At 41.8% G+C, this 16201-nt stretch overlaps 1 non-coding gene and 1 pseudogene across 1 annotated transcript; one reads left to right on the top strand and one right to left on the bottom strand.

Moving 5' to 3' along the window:
- Nucleotides 1–5988: 5988 nt before the first annotated feature.
- On the bottom strand, nt 5989–11666 carry LOC125584572 (annotated as a pseudogene).
- Nucleotides 10998–11104, top strand: LOC125584582. The gene has a single exon (XR_007321495.1). It is a non-coding gene; the product is annotated as a small nucleolar RNA R71 (small nucleolar RNA).
- Nucleotides 11667–16201: the final 4535 nt, after the last annotated feature.

The raw sequence follows: 16201 nt of genomic DNA, 5'->3' as shown, positions 1-16201 counted from the left end.
ATTCTCCAAGCTCGCTGATACTGATACTTGCGGAAGTAACAGAACCTTACGTTATGACCACGCTTTCCACAGAAGTGACAACCATTCCCGTGACGTGTAGTAGTAGGCTTTTGATGATAGGGGTTTCAAGGCCCCTAATCAAATGTTGTAATATATAGGATGTCAAACCAGTCCTAAGTGATTATGATGCAAAGGGAATGCAAGACCATGCTTAATCTAAGTGCTACCAGTTTTTGAGATGATTTGAAACTAGATTACTACCTAAAATGCAATAAAAGACAAAGCTTTCTTTCTTATAAGAAGAGAGAACTCATGGGCTATGGGAATTGATCTTGGGTGATCAAGATTCAACCTAAAGGTGTCAACTTTTAACCAATCTATATCTACCTTAGACCTAGACACAATCCTAAGCAAACTCTATCCCTAGATGAATGCTCATTTACCTAGATAACTCAAGCATCAAATTCCTTTGTTTGAATGTTATCTAAGTAATCATTAATCTCAAGTCTACTAGCCATCTTAACACCTTTAACAACAAATCCCTTTGGTAAAGGATGTTAAAAGCTTAGGAGAGTTGGTTCAGACATTTCATCAAACACCTTCCGGGTATGAAATGCCTAGAGCTCAACTTTAGAGAGGCCAACTCTAAAATTGCATTAAAAGCCCTCTACTAGCAAGGAATAAGATTGATCTATACCTAAACACCTTAGATCTAGCTTAATCACCCTTAATCTCCCTAACCCATGAATCCAAAGATGACTACTCACTACTCTCCATGATGAGCCCAAGAATCAAAGATGATTTGGTGCTAATCATGATTAGTGATCAAGATAATCTAGCAATCACAAGAGAGAAATGATCAAGATAGGATCTTTCACCTAAAAGTTCTTTTGTGATTAGATAGAAAACAAGATAAGATCCTACAATTAGGTCTGAAGGACCTTTATAGTAGCTTAAAGTCGAACATGGTTTAACCCAACAAACCTGGGTTAACCAAAACACAAATTGGTAATTATCTGGTCAAACACGAAATATGTTGACTTTCTTGACTCGCAGCGGCCACATGAAACCGCTCCACCTAGCTGCTGGGGCACTCGCAGCGGCTTCTTCACTTCCTTGCATCATACCGCTGCGCCAAGTACAAATGCGGCAGGGGATGAGCTATTTTTCCAGCGGCTTCGGTTCACCGCTGCGTTAGGCCGCTCCCATACTTCTCTCCATTTCTCGAGTCTTCATCTCTCGAGCGTCTCCAGCGGCTCCAGGACACCGCTGCACAAGCCCGCTGCCACACTTTGTCTCCGTTTCTCCAGCGCTTGTAGTGGCTTCTCGATGGGCCAAAAGGCCGCTGGGACGTCACGAGGCCGCTGGGACACTTAACCTTTGCGTCTCTTCTTCGAGAATCACCAATTTTGCTTCCAAACCATCTCTAGATGCTCCAAAGTCACCATTTGAAATCTCCATCACCTAATAAGGACATATGTAATGCAATGCAACCTAAACATATCTAAATGCTATCCTAAATGATCAACATGTGCAAGAATGAATAGTTAAAACAATGCAAATTGAGAAGATATCAACTCCCCCAAACTTGTATCTTACTTGTCCTCAAGTGACCTTGTAAGAACTCATAAGAGAGAGAGGTTTGAAGGTGGGAACTCATAGCCAAAAGTAACACTTCCTAGCACTCAACTTAACATCCTAGAGAAACATAGCAAATAGCATGAGCATTCTCCTTATTATACTCTAGCTTCTCTAGGCCTATTCATACTCTTTTTTTTTCTCTACTCAAGTTGCAATACTCTTTACCAACAAGTCCCTTCAATCAGCTCTTACATTGATTCACACACACACACAAAAGGTGAAGTCTCACAAATGGGCACATGATCTCAATCATTTGGCTAGGTATGCAATGGTCTAATATGAATGAAGAGATGAGTTCAAATGTTTTTATTTAAGGGTGGTTATCACTCAAAACAAGGAGCTTGATCATTATGCAAAATTTATCTAAGATTAGAAGCAACTCATGCATACATAGATTCATTCTCATCATTCTACCCCATTTTGTTATAAATGATCACAAGTTCTACCCTCTTTATCATCATCTCAAAATCAATCTAAACCCCCTCACATCACTCACCCAATGTACAACTCTTTTTTTTTTCATTTGACCCACTCACTAGGGATTTTAATCCACTTTCCACAAGCTCTAACCTTTTTTCATTTCCTTCCCCAACTTCTTTTTGATCTCTTTTTTTTTATTAGGGGGAAGGTTCTTTGTTACATAATCAAGAGCTTCTTATTATTATTATTTTTTTTTCTTTTTTTTATATATCCCTAGGAGCTTTATTTTCATATCTCTCATCTTTCTCACTCTCCAAACTCAAGATATTGAAATTTAAAACACACAAACCCCTCTCACCATCCCCAAATGCTAACTCATTGTGCTAGCAAGAGATGAGAATAAACCTATGTCGCCTCCAATACTCTTAAGATTTTGCACATGACAAGCTATCAAAAGAGGCCTCACTCATGCAATTAAATGTTTGGTCTCAAGGAATGGTTAGGGTTTTAGGGTAAGGAGTGCCATTTGGGTTAACAAAGATAGGTATGAAGGAATAAGATAACCCAAATGTGTATGAGATCCATGATCAAGTATGCAAGTGACCACATGCAAGAGAGATTAAGTTCATTCAAGCCAAGTTTAGATTGGAGCTGATCTTAAGAACAATGCTAACATCAAGCAAGCAAACAAGTTTCAAGAAGAGTTTTCAAGGCTCGAAGCGTACAAGGTTTTCAAGAGATGCTTAAGCTACTTGATATGTTTAACTAGGGTGTCATTTTGAGTTCTAGACAAGGGTCTTTGCAAGGCATTTTAAATCATTGTTCCCAATGCAAGTGAATGCAACCTATATGCTTTAGACTCAATCTTAAAAGTGCAAGTGATGCAACTACATGTTTCTTTTTGTGTTTTTCAAATTTTTTAATTTTTTTTTGGTTTTTTCTATACATATATGTACAATGCAATGCATGAGACACAAATCATCAAAGAAAACATGATCAAATACTTGATACCTCCCCCAAACTTTGTTCACACAGTCTCTGTGTTAGAAAGTAGGAGGAGATACCGAAAAGAGAAATAAATGCAAAGAAAAACTGGTATATACAATGGAAGGGTGATGATGAAACCTGGCTAAGCAAAGGAGGATGCTCCCTCCGTGTCGTCGTCGTCGTCGGTAGCGACTGAAGTAGACTCGTTGGAGGAGGCTCGGGGTGGAGGAGCTGTGTTCCTGCGTCTACGACGGAGTCGGTACTCCGGGGAACGAGGAGGTCCATAGAAGACAGGGTATGGGAGAGTAGATGGACCAGCACCAGCCAACAAGTCATCCCGTTGACAACCAGAACCGATAGACACTTGAGAGAGAAGTGCAGTGACCTTTTTCATCTGTCCCTTAAGCGCTTCCACTGAGTTCTTCAGCTTGTAGATGGTGGAATCTTGAATCTTGTTCCACCGAAGCAACTTGGCGTTTTGAGAGAGAGCTTGGCGCAATGCAACGTTCGGTGTAACTCCACCATAAGGCTGAAAGTGGTATCTCTCTGTCCCATACACCGGGGCTGGTGTGGTCGGTCCTTCGTCATCAGCATCACTAGGACGAGCTGCCCGAGAAGAACTGGCCTTGGTCTTCTTCTTGCGCGCTTTGGTGATGGTCTCAAGTACACCAAAATCTGCGGGAATGAGCTCATGAGCAGCTGGAGCGAAGAGTACATGCCGAGGATCAGATAGCGTCATCAACCTCTCACAAGGGAGGAATATCTGTAGCTGCTCAGGCTCGAGATCAGTGGACCAAAAGGGGTAACCATACCGATCGCCAGATTGGCCGGTAAGGAAATGGGTTTTCTTCAAGTAAGCAAGATCAATGGAGGCTGGAGCATGATCTAGAGGTCCCAAATCTATCCCAAATGCTTCCAAGATCGGAGTAATGAAGCTCCCGATAAACAGCGTCGGTTTTTCATTCGGTGTTGTCCAAGCCCAATCTCGATAGTACTCAAACCACTTCATCAACAATCCCACAAGTCCCAAGTCCTCAAAATCTTTCGGATCGGTGTGGAGTAGCGTTCCTTCCTCAAGAATCGGGAGAAGTCCAAGAGCCAGAAGTTTTAGCTCATCATCGTTTGCTCCGCCCGGTTCCCTCCGTGAGTAAAAGGTGTGAGTAAGAACCTTGTGGGCATATCTCACTCCCGGGTTAGAGATGTCATTGCTCTTGTCCTCTCCCGCTGTACGCGACCACCCCGTAATCACTGCCCATATGTCATCCACAATTGCCGACCTAGCAGGTAGAAACGACCCACAGTTGTCTGAGAAACTGAGAATGGAGCTTAGCTTCTTGAAACCCACCTTGTAGGTTTTCTCATTGATCTCAAAGCTGATGCGCCCAAACCCCTCGGTCCTATGTGCATCGCAATGGTATCGAACTGAGAATGTAGACATGAACTCACAAGAGACCTCCTTATGAACTCCGTAGCTCATACCAAGTAGTGACTCCATGCCCATGTTCCGGAGAATCATTCTCACATCTTCATAGATCCCAAGCGTACGAAGAGCCTCAACATCTGGAAATCTCATCGGGCTCCATTTGATGTCATCACAAAGGCGCTCATAGAGTTGCGCTGAAGTCGGTTTGCTGGTTGGGGGTACTCTCTTCCGCTTCTTAGCTGGCTTGGGAGCAGGTGTTTCCTCCTCCTCATCTTCAGTCTCAGCTCTAAGACCCTCTTCTATCATCTCTTCGATCTCTGCCTCCAATGTCGCTCTTTCAGCTGGCGACTTTTCTTTTCGCTGTGGAGCTTTGCGCCGGTAAACCTGAGCTGGTGGGTTTGGCGTTGGTCGGCCTGCTCATGGTGGGTTGGTTCTTGTCCCAGCTCGAGACGAAGTGCCTACATCCACAATGCGATCAGTTACGGGTCCGCGATCTTTCCCCATGTCATGCTATCAACAAGCTCAAAAATGTACAAGTGATACGATCAATAAGAAACAAACTAAAGCTTGTGAAGAGTTAATAAGTTCAGAAGCAACATGGGGCGTTCATATTCATCTTATATAACTCAATAGACCCAATTCTAACATCAAACAATCAATCCCATGTCAATTTTTGAAAACCCCCAATATGAACCCTAACTTTTTCAAATCCTAATTCAGCTCAATTAGACTCGTTTTTCATCTATCCAACTCATCAATCAAGCCTAAAAGGACATAATTAACGAGTATTGAACAAGAAATCAACCATGCAACCACTTTGAAAAAAGTTGGAAATTTTGAATGCGAAAATTAGATGGCGATTTCTCTATACCTTAGCTTGTTTCAGATAAACAAGGGTAGAAAAATGAAAAGTCGAAGTGAAATCACGGAGATAGCAACTTGAATCAACGAATTTGGTGTAGAATTGAGAGAGTTATGAGTTCTTAAGCTTTGGAGAATGAAAGTATGAAGTTTTGTGATAAGGGAGAAAGAGAGATACGATTTTGGAGAAGAAGAAGGAGTAGCTCGCGACTGGTTGATGGTTTCGATCCGGTTCAGTTAATTAAACAGGAAATCGACGTCAGTTCGCGTGATTTAAACCCGCAGCGGTCACTCGACACCGCTCCAATAGGCCGCTGCAACTCCCACAACGGCTTCTTGCCACGAAACCTCACAGACCGCTGCGACAAGTACGAATCGGGCAGGGAGCAGAGTATTTTCACAGCGGCTTGAGTAGACCGCTCCGAGAGACCGCTGTGACACTTAAAGCATATTTCTCATCTTCTCGTTTGGTCGCAGCGGTGTGTGAGGGCCACTGTGCGTGGCCGCTGTGAGCGTTTTGAACCTCTCTACACCTTGTTCATGTCCACAACTTCTCCTTTTGGACTTGATGATCTGATAGACACAGAAAAATAACCAAAGACATACTAGAAATAGAAAAAAAAGATAAAAATATGTACAAGGATAGACATGGGACTTCCTCCCCATTGAGCTTGTTTTAAGTCTCTAGCTTGACTTCCTTTCTTTTTGGTTAGGCGGGAATGGGGTCGGAGAGAGGAACCGAGGTTTTCTCGTCCTCTGTTGTGGCTCCCATGTCGAGCTTAACCCTCTGTCCATTGACTGTAAAGTCTCCACCATCCTTGTTCCATAACACAATTGCCCCATATGGCCTAACTTCCTTGATCTTGAAAGGACCGGACCATCTTGACTTGAGCTTCCCGGGGAACAACTTCAGTCTAGAGTTGTAGAGAAGCACTTGATCTCCAGCACTGAATTCTCTCTTCAAGATCTTCTTGTCATGAAAAGCTTTGGTTTTCTCGTTGTAAATCCTTGAGTTCTCAAAAGCATCAAGTCGGATCTCCTCCAGTTCATTGAGTTGGAGAAGTCTCTTCTCCTTGGCACTCTTGATGTCAAAGTTCAGCAACTTAACAGCCCACAATGCTTTGTACTCAAGTTCAACCGGTAGATGACAAGCCTTCCCATACACAAGGTTGAAAGGTGTGGTTCCTAAAGGAGTCTTGTAAGCAGTCCTATAAGCCCATAGTGCGTCATCTAGCTTGATGGACCAATCTTTCCTTGTAGTCCCCACTGTTTTCTCCAAAATAGACTTGATTTCTCTGTTGGAGATCTCAACTTGACCACTTGTCTGAGGATGGTAGGGAGTTGCAACCTTATGCTTCACACCATTCTTCTTGAGAAGACTTTCAAAAAGCTTGTTGATGAAGTGAGAACCTCCATCACTGATGACAGCTCTTGGAACTCCAAACCTTGGAAAGATGGTGCTTTTGAACATCTTTATCACCACTCTAGAATCATTGGTGGGACTTGCCACAGCTTCTACCCACTTGGAGACATAGTCAACAGCTACAAGGATGTATTTGTTGCCAAAAGATGATGGAATGGTCCCATGAAGTCAATACCCCACACATCAAACACCTCCACTTCTAGAATTGGGTTTTGAGGCATCTCATTCCTTTTGGTGATGTTCCCTCTCCTTTGGCATGAATCACACCTAGAGACAAAGTCTTGAGTGTCTTTGAACATATGAGGCCACCAAAACCCAGCTTGTAACACCTTTGAGACAGTCTTGAAAGTAGCAAAGTGCCCTCCATAGGATGATCCATGACAGTGTGTGAGGATCCCTTCAACTTCTTCATCAGCTACTGCTCTTCTATAGAGTTGATCTCTACAAAGGATGTAGAGGTAAGGTTCATCCCAATAGTATCTCTTCACATCTTTGTAGAACTTCTTCTTGGCATATCCCTCAAGATCAAGTGGCTCTCTTCCACAAGCTAAGTAGTTCACCAAATCAGCATACCAAGGCCCTTTCTCTTCAGTTGCCTTCACTTCTTCAAGCTTCTTTCCAGTTTCACAAACTGCTACCACCGCTCCAATTGCCATGATCTGCTCTTCTGGAAGCCCTTCATCAATAGGGATCCCACTCTCAATCTTCAGTCTAGATAAGTGATCAGCTACACCATTCTCAACTCCTGGCTTGTCTCTAATCTCAAGGTCAAACTCTTGTAGCAGCAAGATCCACCTCAACAGCCTTGGCTTAGCATCCTTCTTGGCCATGAGGTGTCTCAATGCAGCATGATCAGTGTAGACTATGACCTTTGACCCAACTAAGTAGCTTCTGAACTTCTCAAAGGCATAGACAATGGCTAGCAACTCCTTCTCAGTTGTAGCATACTTCATTTGGGCTTCATCAAGAGTTTTACTCGCATAGTAGATCACATGAGTCTTCTTGTCCTTCTTTTGACCAAGAACAGCTCCCACAGCATAGTCACTAGCATCACACATGATCTCAAAGGGGAGATCCCAATCTGGTGGCTGCACAATGGGGGCGCTAACCAGCTTCTCCTTCAACTTCTTGAAGGCTTGTAGACATTCCCAATCAAAGACGAATGCAGCCTCCTTGCATAGAAGCTTAGTCATTGGCCTTGCTATCATCGAGAAGTCTTGGATGAATCTTCTATAGAATCCAGCATGACCGAGGAAGCTTCTAATGTCTTTAACCGTCTTTGGTGCAGCTAACCCAACCATCACTTCAATCTTGGCCTTGTCTACCTCAATCCCCCTCTCTGAAATCTTGTGTCCAAGCACAATCCCTTCCTTAACCATGAAGTGACACTTCTCCCAGTTCAGCACAAGGTTGGTCTCTTCACATCTCTTGAGGACCCTGCTAAGATTTGACAAACAAGCAGAAAACGAAGATCCGTAGACAGAGAAATCATCCATAAACACCTCCACAACATCCTCTATAAGATCAGAGAAAATAGACATCATGCATCTTTGGAAAGTGGCTGGAGCATTACATAGCCCAAATGGCATCCTTCGATAAGCAAAGGTACCATAGGGGCATGTGAAAGTCGTTTTCTCTTGATCATTTGGATGTATGGGGATTTGGAAGAACCCTGAATACCCATCAAGAAAACAATAATATGGATGATTTGCAAGTCTCTCAAGCATTTGATCAATGAATGGCAATGGAAAATGATCCTTTCTAGATGCTTTGTTAAGTTTTCGATAATCTATGCACATCCTATGTCCTGTTATTGTTCTTGTTGGTATTAGTTCATCCTTATCATTTTTAACCACAGTCATTCCTCCTTTCTTTGGAACAACATGCACAGGAGACACCCATTTGCTATCCGAAATAGGATAGATGACTCCTGCATCTAAGAGTTTTAGAATCTCTTTCTTAACAACATCCTTCAAGTTGGGGTTCAACCTTCTTTGATGTTCTATAGAAGTCATAGATTCATCCTCTAGATGTATCCTATGCATGCATAAAGAAGGTGATAGCCCTTTAATATCATCTAGTGAGTAGCCTATTGCCTTTCTATACTTTTTAAGTTCATTCAAAAGTTTAGACAATTCATCTTCACTAAGCTCACTACTCACTATGACAGGGTAAGTCTCATTAGGGCCAAGGAAAGCATACCTTACACCATGGGGAAGAGGTTTAAGCTCCACTTTTGGTGCTTTGAGTTCACTCCAATCATCCTCTTGGAGATTCTCTTGTTGAGTAGCTGAGGAAGCATGGTGATCCTCATATGAAAGCTCCTCATTCTGTTCTTCATCACTAATCTCCGTGTGAGAGTCCAGCATCTTCACATAAGCATCACTTTCCTTGTTCTCAACCATTTGGACCTCTCTCTCAATTGTTAAGGCATGTTGTAGAGAGTCTTCAAGTGCCAACTCCTCTAGAAGTTCATCAGCTAAAACCTCCATCTCCTCAATGTAGAATGCTTGGCTTTGAGTAATAGGCTTCTTCATCACCTCCTTGATGTCAAAGTGAAGAATGTTTCCCTTTCCAAGGTGAAGATCAATCTTCCTTTCCTTAACATTCACAACTGCTCCTGCTGTAGCCAAGAAAGGTCTCCCCAATATCAAAGGATCTGTTGGTTCTTCATCCATCTCTAACACCACAAAATCTGTAGGAATCTCACAATTTCTAACCATAACAGAGAGATCTTCTAGGATACCAATGGGAATCTTCACTGAGCGATCAGCTAGCACAAGAGAGAGTCTACACTTCTTGTATTGTGTAAAGCCAAGCCTTTTAGCAATGGAGAGAGGCATAAGGCTCACACTTGCTCCCAAATCGCATAGACACCTCTCAAAAGTAAATTGCCCAATGGCACAAGGTAAAGTAAAGCTTCCTGGATCTTCAAGCTTCTTAGGGATGGTTAGCCTTTGGATAATAGCACTACACTCATGAGTAAGAACCACCATGCCTTCCATCTCCTTCTTCTTCTTAGTTACAGCATCCTTGAGGAACTTGCTGTATTGAGGCACTAGCATGAAGGCATCAATTATGGGCATAGTAATCCGAACTTCACTCATTTGCTTCTCAAATAAAGCCTTGTATTGCTCCAAAAGCTGTCTCTTGAATCTACCGGGAAAAGGAAGTTTTGGTTCATAGGGAGGAGGATTGAATAGAGCTCCTTTTGATGAAGTAGCAACTTCATTCTTGTTCTCCCCCTTCTTTTCTTCTCCAATTTTACCCTTTCCTTTTGCTTCAACTATTTTCTCCAAGATCTCTTCATTGGTCTTCTCATCCATAATAACCACATCATCATCCACATTGATGACTACCTCCCCATCTTGCTTCTCATTATCCCTAATGAGAGTTCTTGGTGGTAGCTGTTTTCCACTCCTAAGGGTGATGGCTTTCATTGTCTCCTTGGGATTTTGCTCTGGCTTTCCAGGTAATGCCCCTTGTTGGCGACTTGGCTGAGAGTTCATTGAAGCAAACTGATTCTCCAAATGGCGGATCTTGTTGTTGAGCTCATTGTAACTTCCATCAATCTTGGAGTGAATTTTCGTGAACTCATAACCCATTGTCTTCTCATTCTTGGCCTCAAAATCCAAAAGTTTCTTGAACATTGCATCCACACTTGTATCTGAAGCTGGAGCCTGTGAAGAACTTCCTTGAGCTTGAGTAGACTGATTGTTGTTATTGTTGAAACAAGGAGGGGTGTTTTGCCTAGGCTGATAGCTCCCTTGCTGAGTGTTTTGCCTCTTCTGGTATCCTCCTTGCTGGTTGTTTGAGTAGGACTTTTGCTGGTAGTTGTTGTACTGAAAGTTAGGTTCCTTCCTGTACCAAGAACCATTGTTGTTGATGAAGCACAGCTCTTCTTGTCCTTCCAAACCATCAACCTCATTAATCTTGGGAGGAATCTCTTGAATAGGACCACCTACAAAGTAGACCTGCTCTTGTTTAGCTTGGTTAGAAAGAAGCAAGTCCATCTTCTCCTGCAAGGACTTGATCTCTTTCTTTGTCTGTTGGCCATCATTTCTGTTGACCCTATCATGCTCCTCGCTGTAGACTGAGTCGCTCTTAGCCATGTTCTCCACCAGTTCCTCTGCTTCTTCTTCAGTTCTCCCCAAGAAAAAACCATTGTTGGCAGTATCAAGCCTGTTTCTGCACTGTGGTAAGGCTCCTCTATAGAAGGTGCTAAGCAAGCTCTCCTTGCTGAAACCATGATGAGGGCATTGAGACCAATAACCCTTGAATCTCTCCCATGCTTCACTGAAGCTCTCTAGACCTTTTTGTTGAAACCCGGAGATTTCGTTCCTGATCTTAGCTGTCCTTGAAGTAGAGAAGAACTTTTCTAGGAAAGCTCTCTTGCAATCTTCCCAAGTAGTGACAGTGTCACTTGGAAGAGTCTTCTCCCATTGGTGTGCCTTGTCTCCCAAAGAGAAAGGAAATAGCTTCAGCTTGAAAGCATCTTCAGAAACACCATTTGTCTTGGACAAGCCACAGTACTGATCAAACTTGTACAAGTGATCAAAAGGGTCTTCAGCAGCAAGACCATGATACTTGTTGTTCTCTATAGTGTTGAGCAGCCCTGACTTGATCTCGAAGTTGTTGTTCTCCACTGCTGGTGCTCTGATTCCCAACCTATGACCATGAATGTGAGGTTGATCATAGGCTCCAATGGCACGAGCTTGGCACTGTGGATGTTGTGGCTGGCGCTGTGGTCTAAAAGGATCATCTCTTGGACCATTTCGTCCTTGGGCTTCACCATCTTGAGGTAGATTCTCCATATCAAACCCCAACACTTGCAAGTGAGCCTGTTGCTCTACTTCTCTTCTTTGTCTTGCTATCTCCCTCTCAAGTGCTCTAATGTCTTCAACTCTTGGAACTAGGTTTGTTGGACCTCTGCTCCTTGTGTTCATACACCTGAAATGCAAAGAGAGAAGAACAAAGAGAAGCAATAACACAATTAAATAAAAATTGACTTACTCTCAAGCAAATGACTAAATCCCAATGTCACAATCAACTTAGAATTTGGCAACGGCGCCAATTTGATGATAGGGGTTTCAAGGCCCCTAATCAAATGTTGTAATATACAGGATGTCAAACCAGTCCTAAGTGATTATGATGCAAAGGGAATGCAAGACCATGCTTAATCTAAGTGCTACCAGTTTTTGAGATGATTTGAAACTAGATTACTACCTAAAATACAATAAAGGACAAAGCTTTCTTTCTTATAAGAATGGAGAACTCATGGGCTATGGGAATTGATCTTGGGTGATCAAGATTCAACCTAAAGGTGTCAACTTTTAACCAATCTATATCTACCTTAGGCCTAGACACAATCCTAAGCAAACTCTATCCCTAGATGAATGCTCATTTACCTAGATAACTCAAGCATCAAATTCCTTTGGTTGAATGTTATCTAAGTAATCATTAATCTCAAGTCTACTAGCCATCTTAACACCTTTAACAACAAATTCCTTTGGTAAAGGATGTTAAAAGCTTAGGAGAGTTGGTTCAGGCATTTCATCAAACACCTTCCGGGTATGAAATGCCTAGAGCTCAACTTTAGAGAGGCCAACTCTAAAGTTACATTAAAAGCCCTCTACTAGCAAGGAATAAGATTGATCTATACCTAAACACCTTAGATCTAGCTTAATCACCCTTAATCTCCCTAACCCATGAATCCAAAGATGACTACTCACTACTCTCCATGATGAGCCCAAGAATCAAAGATAATTTGGTGCTAATCATGATTAGTGATCAAGATAATCAAGCAATCACAAGAGAGAAATGATCAAGATAGGATCTTTCACCTAAAAGTTCTTTTGTAATTAGATAGAAAACAAGATAAGATCCTACAATTAGGTCTGAAGGACCTTTATAGTAGCTTAAAGTCGAACCTGGTTTAACCCAACAAACCTGGGTTAACCAAAACACAAATTGGTAATTATCTGGTCACATGTTGACTTTCTTGACTCGCAGCGGCCACATGAAACCGCTCCACCTAGCCGCTGGGGCACTCGCAGCGGCTTCTTCACTTCCTTGCATCACACCGCTGCGACAAGTACAAATGCAGCAGGGGATGAGCTATTTTTCCAGCGGCTTCGGTTCACCGCTGCGTTAGGCCGCTCCCATACTTCTCTCCATTTCTCGAGTCTTCATCTCTCGAGCGTCTCCAGCGGCTCCAGGACACCGCTGCACAAGCCCGCTGCCACACTTTGTCTCTGTTTCTCCAGCGCTTGCAGCGGCTTCTCGATGGGCCAAAAGGCTGCTGGGACACTTAACCTCTGCGTCTCTTCTTCGAGAATCACCAATTTTGCTTCCAAACCATCTCTAGATGCTCCAAAGTCACCATTTGAAATCTCCATCACCTAATAAGGACATATGTAATGCAATGCAACCTAAACATATCTAAATGCTATTCTAAATGATCAACATGTGCAAAAATGAATAGTTAAAACAATGCAAATTGAGAAGATATCAGCTTTTTTAAATTCTCATTTTTCAGATTACCAATCTGAACTTCTCCTGATACTTGAATTTCTTTTCTTTTTGAGCTTTCCTTCACAAATACCGTTTCTTCAGCCGATTTGGATGTGGAACCTTGAAAACCTAGTCCCCAACTGCTGCTAGGACATTGGCCAATCGTGAGAAGATGATCCAGAGTTGTGGTGCCGGTAGTGAGCATTCTTACTTTCTTGAGATTTTCAGCAAGTTGGTTTTCAAGTAACTGGCTCTTATCCATCTCCTTGGTTAGTAGGTCACTCAGATGATTAACCTTCAGCTCAAACTGCTTATGCACCATTTCTTGTTCTGTCATGGCCCTTTTCAGTGACAACATCTCTTGATCTGAATCTTTCATGATTGATAATTCTGTAATCTGATTCAAAGATTTTTCCAGTTCCAAGATGTTCACTTGAGCTTTTAGCATAGCCTTATCCTTCAGCAGTTGCAGGTTCTCATGACTAAGCTCAGCAAATTTATCGAATAGAGACTTGTATTCTGTTTCAAGATCGTTGTTGAAATCATCATCATCCTCTTCCACAGCTGAATCCAGTTTCGGATCTCCTTCCTCACAGATAAGCGCCATAAAGTTTAGATGTAGCTCCTCTCCATCGATGTCACTTTCAGAGTCTGTATCACTGAAGTACATGAGTGATTTGTCCTTTTTTAGATTGTTGGGACATTCACTTCGAGTGTGACCAAACCCCTTGCTATCAATGCATTTTAGCTCTTTTCGTTTAGCTAGAGGACACTCGCTGTGATAATGCCCATATCCCTCACATTCGTGACATTGTAACTCCTTTTTCTTAGAGTTCTTTGAGTCTTGCCTAGTGTGTTGTGAGTTACCACGATCTGATTCATTCCTCTGAAACCGTGAATTGGATCGATTTCCTCCTTTCTCCATTTGCTTGATGAACTTATTGAAGTTTCGAGCCATTAATCCCAAGTTCTCTTCAATTTTCGCGACACGGTCCTGTTCTTTAGAGTTAGCTGTAAATGCGATGCTCTTTTGAGAGTTTGCAGTTCGATCAGTCTTCTCCAGATCATGAACCTTCAAGATTTCTGACAATTGATCAAATTTCATCTCATCAGTGTTAACAGTTATATCCAGTACTGCCTTGTATGCTTCAAACCGTGGCGGAAGACACCTTAACAGCTTCTTCACTAAATCCTTCTCATCATATTTCTTTCCAAGAACTGAGGCTTCACTAGCTAGCACACTGATCTTTGAAATGAATCCGTCAATTGGTTCATCATCACCCATCCGAAGATTCTCAAACTTTGAAGCTAAGTGATCAATCCTTGTTCTTCGCACGCTCGTGTTTCCTTCGAAGTGATTGACCAAAATATCCCATGCCTCTTTAGCAGACTCACACCCTTGAATGATTTTGAACTGGTCCATATCAACTGCAGAGAAGATCGCCGTAAGTGCTTTTGAGTTGAACTTTGATGTTTCCTTCTCTTGATCAGTCCACCTATCTTTTGGCTTTGGAGCCAGTGTTTTGTCATCAGTCATCATCGTAGGAACATACCAGCCTTCTTCCACTGCAGTCCATGCATCCTCGTCAATTCCTCTGATCAACTGCCGCATTCTTGCCTTCCAATGACCGAAGTTACCACTGTCCAGCATGATAGGTTTCTGAATTCTGAATAGTTCCTTTATGGTGTCCATGAAATCCGCAGGATCTCAACATGTTAGTAGTATATGATACCACAGAGGTTTCCTGCTCTGATACCAAATGAAAGTTCAGAGGCTACCAGAAACATGAACTAAAATATGAGATACCAAGAACGCTTTCTTGTATATTAGAAATCTGTTAAACAATCTCCCTAGATCTGTTTAATCCGAATTACTCTCAGTCATACACGACAAGAGACTGACCAATTTCTAATCTCTCGAAATAGAAGCACGAGCTGCACTAACAGATCACTCGTCTTCCTAATGCTGACAAGAACAACCCTTTTGCTCTAGCCACTTAATCTCTTAAATGTTAACCTAAATCTAGCCGAGGTAATAAGGTTAAATACCCTTAACATAATATCCTATTTTCCTAATATTATGATAAGCCCAAATCTTCCGGATCTTCTTTGCTTCACGCCAAAGTAATATCCTGGAAGTAATGAGATGCCGACACGTCATCGTCTCATAACTGACTTGTAACAGCAAGTTACACATCCTTCAACTCGTGTAACACATCCTATGTTACATGATCCGACAAGCTCCTTTTCTTGAGCTTACACTTATATCTTTTATTTAAGAACCAGTTCTTAGCTTTTCTTAGTTAAAAGCTAAGAAATGGTTCTTAACCGAAACTAAGAATCCCACCCTAAAAACCCGGATTAATCATGGTCGTATGCGTTTCTTTCTTCTTTTGCCTCCACTTAGAGAAAAGGGGAAGTTGACATAACTTTTTTGCTCGTGCCTCCCCATTGCTGGTAGCTGAGTCTCACTCTTTTTTTTAAAGTTCCCCTATATTATAATAATTTAAGCTTTATAATTTTTTGCAGTCATCAAGTATTAGTGGAATAGAAACGCATGGCCACCAACATTTACAAACCTCCAATCAAACAGAAGCATCCTTCTAAGAAATTAATTTTAATGTACTTTAATATATATCATCTATAACATATTGGATGTAATAATAAATTATAGAATTTCTACAAAATAACTTATAAAAATTCACGCGTATTACCAGATTTTAAAAATTAAAAATAGAATACATGTTGTAAATGAAGTGCTGGGAAATACTTCTGTTATTATTACTGTCGACCAGAAGGTCCATATATATACAAGGTATTACACCGTCATAAGGTCATGTTTATCATAACAAGATAAGGATAAGGATAAACACTATGTTACAGATATACATAGAATATATACTAGATAAACACATAGTCTCTGGTTGTCTTTA

This window comes from Brassica napus, chromosome C3 (assembly GCF_020379485.1).
Source record: "Brassica napus cultivar Da-Ae chromosome C3, Da-Ae, whole genome shotgun sequence".
In the NCBI taxonomy this organism is placed as follows: domain Eukaryota; kingdom Viridiplantae; phylum Streptophyta; class Magnoliopsida; order Brassicales; family Brassicaceae; genus Brassica; species Brassica napus.
The sequence above is the reverse complement of the archived record's forward strand: the minus strand, read 5'-3'. Positions and strand labels throughout refer to the sequence as shown.